The sequence below is a fragment of the Denticeps clupeoides genome, unplaced genomic scaffold (assembly GCF_900700375.1).
Source record: "Denticeps clupeoides unplaced genomic scaffold, fDenClu1.1, whole genome shotgun sequence".
NCBI lineage: Eukaryota > Metazoa > Chordata > Actinopteri > Clupeiformes > Denticipitidae > Denticeps > Denticeps clupeoides.
Genome location: NW_021630059.1, coordinates 5,001 through 10,720, shown reverse-complemented (window position 1 = coordinate 10,720; position 5,720 = coordinate 5,001). Strand labels below are relative to the sequence as shown.

At 44.2% G+C, this 5,720-nt stretch overlaps 1 long non-coding RNA gene across 1 annotated transcript; it reads right to left on the bottom strand.

Annotated features, from left to right (window-relative positions):
- Window positions 1-2,842: 2,842 nt before the first annotated feature.
- On the bottom strand, window positions 2,843-3,279 carry LOC114781737 (uncharacterized). Its single transcript, XR_003747708.1, has 3 exons — window positions 3,199-3,279; window positions 3,017-3,115; window positions 2,843-2,942 (listed from the first exon to the last, which is right to left on the bottom strand). It is a non-coding gene; the product is annotated as an uncharacterized LOC114781737 (long non-coding RNA).
- Between the last annotated feature and the right edge of the window lie 2,441 nt (window positions 3,280-5,720).

Here is a 5,720-nt window from a genome sequence, read left to right as displayed (position 1 = left end):
CTTAAAGAACTATAAAATTATTTCAGCATACAAAAGACATAAAAACCTAAGAGATATATTAATTCATAGCAAAATACAACCCCAGTCATCCACTAGAAAAAGCCTAATTTGCCCTGAATATAAATTCATTAAATTCATTAAAAACAGAAACACCAAAGAAATCTTTAAAATTGCACCCATACTGACCCCCAATACCACCAACTGCATTTATTTAATATCCTGCAGAATTTGTGGCCTACAGTATGTAGGAGAAACGAAGAATACTATTGCCACAAGGATGAATCAACACAGATATCAGATCTTACATAAGATAGACCTGAACAGGCCTCTCTACCAACACTTTCACTTGCATGGGGCTCAGGCCTTAATTATCACAGGCCTACAGTCAAATAACCTATGGACTGGCATGCAGAGGAAACGCATAGAGGGGAATTGGATAAACAAATTGGGCACTAAACATCCAAGGGGTTTAAATGATATTTAATCCATTTCTGATTAATATCGATTTTCAAACTTCCAAATTCAAACCCTAAACTTAACCCCTGACCTCTGATGCCTAACCTTAACCCCTAACCCCACCCCATTTAACACCCTTATCCAACTTCAAACCCTAAACTTAACCCCTGACCTCTGACTCCTAACCTTAACCCCTGACCTCTGATGCCTAACCTTAACCCCTAACCCCACCCCATTTAACACCCTTATCCAACTTCAAACCCTAAACTTAACCCCTGACCTCTGACTCCTAACCTTAACCCCTGACCTCTGATGCCTAACCTTAACCCCTAACCCCACCCCATTTAACACCCTTATCCAACTTCAAACCCTAAACTTAACCCCTGACCTCTGACGCCTAACCTTAACCCCTGACCTCTGATGCCTAACCTTAACCCCTAACCCCACCCCATTTAACACCCTTATCCAACTTCAAACCCTAAACTTAACCCCTGACCTCTGACTCCTAACCTTAACCCCTGACCTCTGATGCCTAACCTTAACCCCTAACTTCACCCCATCTTCTAAACTTAACCTTGATCTGGTTCCCTTAACCCTTACACTAATTTTGAAATTCAAGTTCCAATTTCCAATCCCTAATTAATTAATTAATCTATTAATTAATTCTGATTAAAAAATGTTCTGAAGGATTTGGGATTGGTGTTGGGGCCTCTGGATCGGAGGTGGCCCGTGGGCTTGGTTGGGGAAGGCCAGTGCATAACGGGTTCCCCCCTTTCTTTGGGGGTTCCTGGATTGTTGAGGAGGTTGGGATTTCTCTCCTTTCTCAATTAAGATTCCCCTAACCCTAACCCTAACCCTAACCCTAACCCTAACCCTAACCCTAACCTAACCCTAACCCTAACCCTAACCCTAACCTTAACCCCTAACCCCACCCCATTTAACACCCTTATCCAACTTCAAACCCTAAACTTAACCCCTGACCTCTGACGCCTAACCTTAACCCCTGACCTCTGATGCCTAACCTTAACCCCTAACCCCACCCCATTTAACACCCTTATCCAACTTCAAACCCTAAACTTAACCCCTGACCTCTGACTCCTAACCTTAACCCCTGACCTCTGATGCCTAACCTTAACCCCTAACTTCACCCCATCTTCTAAACTTAACCTTGATCTGGTTCCCTTAACCCTTACACTAATTTTGAAATTCAAGTTCCAATTTCCAATCCCTAATTAATTAATTAATCTATTAATTAATTCTGATTAAAAAATGTTCTGAAGGATTTGGGATTGGTGTTGGGGCCTCTGGATCGGAGGTGGCCCGTGGGCTTGGTTGGGGAAGGCCAGTGCATAACGGGTTCCCCCCTTTCTTTGGGGGTTCCTGGATTGTTGAGGAGGTTGGGATTTCTCTCCTTTCTCAATTAAGATTCCCCTATCTGGCCAGCGCAGAGGAAACGCATAGAGGGGAATTGGATAAACAAATTGGGCACTAAACATCCAAGGGGTTTAAATGATATTTAATCCATTTCTGATTAATATCGATTTTCAAACTTCCAAATTCAAACCCTAAACTTAACCCCTGACCTCTGATGCCTAACCTTAACCCCTAACCCCACCCCATTTAACACCCTTATCCAACTTCAAACCCTAAACTTAACCCCTGACCTCTGACTCCTAACCTTAACCCCTGACCTCTGATGCCTAACCTTAACCCCTAACCCCACCCCATTTAACACCCTTATCCAACTTCAAACCCTAAACTTAACCCCTGACCTCTGACTCCTAACCTTAACCCCTGACCTCTGATGCCTAACCTTAACCCCTAACCCCACCCCATTTAACACCCTTATCCAACTTCAAACCCTAAACTTAACCCCTGACCTCTGACGCCTAACCTTAACCCTAACCCCTAACCCTAACCCTAACCCTAACCCTAACCCTAACCCTAACCCTAACCCCCCTTAGCAGAACATGGTTGATATGACAGAAAAAGGAAGGGTTTTTGTGCCATGAAAAAAATATAAGAAAGCCGACTCTCTGACTGTCAGTTCACACCTTGCCCCAGGGGGTGGGCCTTCATTAGGCTAAGCACTTCACACCTTGCTTGCCACAGGGGACCCAAGCATGCACATTGACTTGTCAAAAGGAGAAACACCACTTTTAATATAAAAGGACACAACAATTGATATAGGTTTCCTTTTTTTTATTTTTTGATTGCATACATTTTATGAGACTTCTGACATTATGTACAGTCATTTGGTACGTTTTGCACTGCTTCAACACGTCCGGGTTGCTCAAAAGAATCGAATGGACCTAGAAGCAACACAAAAAAATCATTAATAAAAAAAAATAATAAAATCTTCATTCACTTTTATTTCAGATACTTGCCTTTGCCTGATTGAGGCCACCAGTATGGTCCTGAAACAGTTGCCAGATTGTATTTTTAAACTCGTGAGTGTACTGCATAGCGCGTCTGAGTCCTTCAACCTAAATTTAATAGAAGAAAAGAAAATGAGACATTTCTCCCGATGATTCCACATGCTATACTGCTCATCGCCTACCGGAGGTCTTTGCCTGGGTAGTGGACTCACACAGACAGGTGAGGAATTAAGGCCTTCTGTTTGGCAAAGTGTGGACTGCTCGTTGTCCTGAACTCTGGGCTTCAAAATGACAAAAGGACAATTTAGGCATGACAAGTGCACATGAAGATTACACATTTTCACAGCATTTATCAGTTTCTTACAGGTGTATGGGGATGCTGTGGGCCCACAGGGGGAGACTCTATTTTGTCACGCTCCTCACAATCTTTTTTTTTCTCCTCCTCCTCCTCCTCCTCCTCCTCCTCCTCCTCCTCCTCCTTCTTCTCCTCCTCCTCCTCCTTCTGCTGCTGCTGCTGCTGCTGCTGCTGCTGCTGCTCCTCGTTGTGGTCCACGTTATTGCAGGAATGCCCACGGTCACCTGGCGTGGCACCCCCAAGGCCCAGTGCAGAGCGCAGTTTGAGACGAGCGGCATGTGCCTCGATCACGGACCGTTCTCCAACGTAATATCGGTTCGCCACCTCCTCCGAGTGGCACATAAGGTTTGTGACATCCCGACGTTCGTCTGTCGGCAGGTTACGCTCCACCTTTTCACATGAAGGAATTAAACGTTAGCACATTTGTCATTCCTAAGGATCCTTAGCGTGACAATGCCATCAGCTCACACAGGTCGCAACAGCGCTTCTGATGGAGGTCACCGAAATGTTTGGGCTGAAGCCAAGCTTCTGACACGTCTCGGCGACCACCTGGCTAATCTTGGAGAAGACCTGACCCTTCGAGGTGAAGAAAAAAGTCGGCACCTCTTCCGTGTAGCCTGGCAGCGTGGGTCTCAGATCAAAGAACTTTTTCAGCCAGGCCATCTCTGATGAAGACAATGGGATTTTTGCCATCCCAAAGGATGCTGCAGTCTTGTGATCCTTCACCTAAATGTGGAAAGGCAATCGATTCATTGTTGCATGTTGGTAAATAATTAAAGAGCTTGTTTTGCATTCCTAGTCCCAAAATGAATAACACACACGCACACGTTTATGACGTATCTCCCGTCGTGCTCGTCAGCATCCTGGAACTCGCGAACGGTCATGTTCGAAACCACAGCACTCCGATGACCAGTAGTGGCGTATAAATACGTGGCTATGTACCCAAGACATGACCTCAGCGAATCCGAATTGCTGTTGTGCGCCAGGTAATCTGCAAAGCACGAAAAAAAAATGTTAATATTGTAACTATTATAATAAAAAAAAAAATTAAAAAAAAACGAATTAGTAGCAAAAACGTACCCAAAGCCTTGGGAATTCGCTCTGATGTCTTCCGGACGAGTTGTTCTAATGTGGTCATTTTTAACATATTTTTGGACTTTTCATGACGCACCTCCAGCCTTCGATGCTTCACCTCAGTGAGTATTGTGTCATTCAACCGCCTCAATGCAACAGAAAGGGCCCGCAAACTGTTGTTTCCAATTTTTGTACCACGCGGCCGGTCAAGGGTCAAATAACTGATGAATTTTGACACGTTGCCCAGGTAAACCTTCACAGTGGTGGCCCTAAATCGGCTCGAAAGGTTTGAGACCCAGCTGGTAAGAAAGAGAAATGAATTTCAATAAGTATTGCTTAATGATGTGAGTGATAATAGCATAAATACACACACACACACACACACACACACACACACACACACACACACACACACACACACACATATGTAATTAAAATGGACCTATAAATCTTTGTGTGGTTCGTTAGAAAGCTCAGGTTCAGAGTTGGAGGAGACATCTTTCCCCACATGTGTTGAAGAAAATTTTGGACATGGCGCACCTGCTGGCCTGCGTTCGATTCGGATTTGGCTGACGTACGCATACCGAGAACGTGGGTCCGGTATTGCTCCAGAAGTGTATCTTTAAAAAGAACACCACAAAGTTATTGCAAAGACATAAAAAATGCACACACATACATTTGCTCATTTAATACATCAGAATATACATTTACCCAAGGTCGATGAGCAGGGCGCTGGCTGCACTTCCTTCTTCTCACCCTTATTGTCCTCCAGTCGTCTGACCTGCTCCTGCAGCATTTGGACTCTGACTCCCATGTCAGTGTCCGGCTTTGGTTCGCGCTGGAATTTTTTTAAGGCATGCCTGGCGGCTTTCCTCTTGGCCTTCGCTATGAGGTGAGAAGACTCGTCGGACGTCAGGTCATGCTGGGTTCTGATGTGGGAGTCCAGGCGCAAAAGGCCACGTGCCGTGCAGTTCTGCACGGGGCAGTCAATTTTGCCCGAAAACCTGCCCGACTTTGATGCCAGAAGAAGTTTCCTCTCAACTGCGATGGACAGGTTGTGGACCTGAATTAGATGCTGGTGAACATTCCAGTACAGGCCATGGCAAATCGGGCAGTTTGTTTTTTTGTTTGGCATCTAAGAGAGAAATTAAATTTTAAAAAAGAAAAAAAAAAACAGGTGCATGACAGCATTTACAGACACATTTCTTATTTTAAATGAGACGGGAAAAGACACCCCCTGCCTGTTCATAAGAAAATAACCATTACAACATTGACTCAAAATAACGTTTACTGCTTTTCAATGTCGAAAAAAATAAGAGAAGCGTGCATATATGGGCCTTCCAGACAGAGGCATTTCTTATTTTAAATGAGACGGAAAAGGCACACCTTGCCTGTTCATTTTGACCGTAAGAAAAATAACCATTACAACATTGACTCAAAATAACGTTTACTGCTTT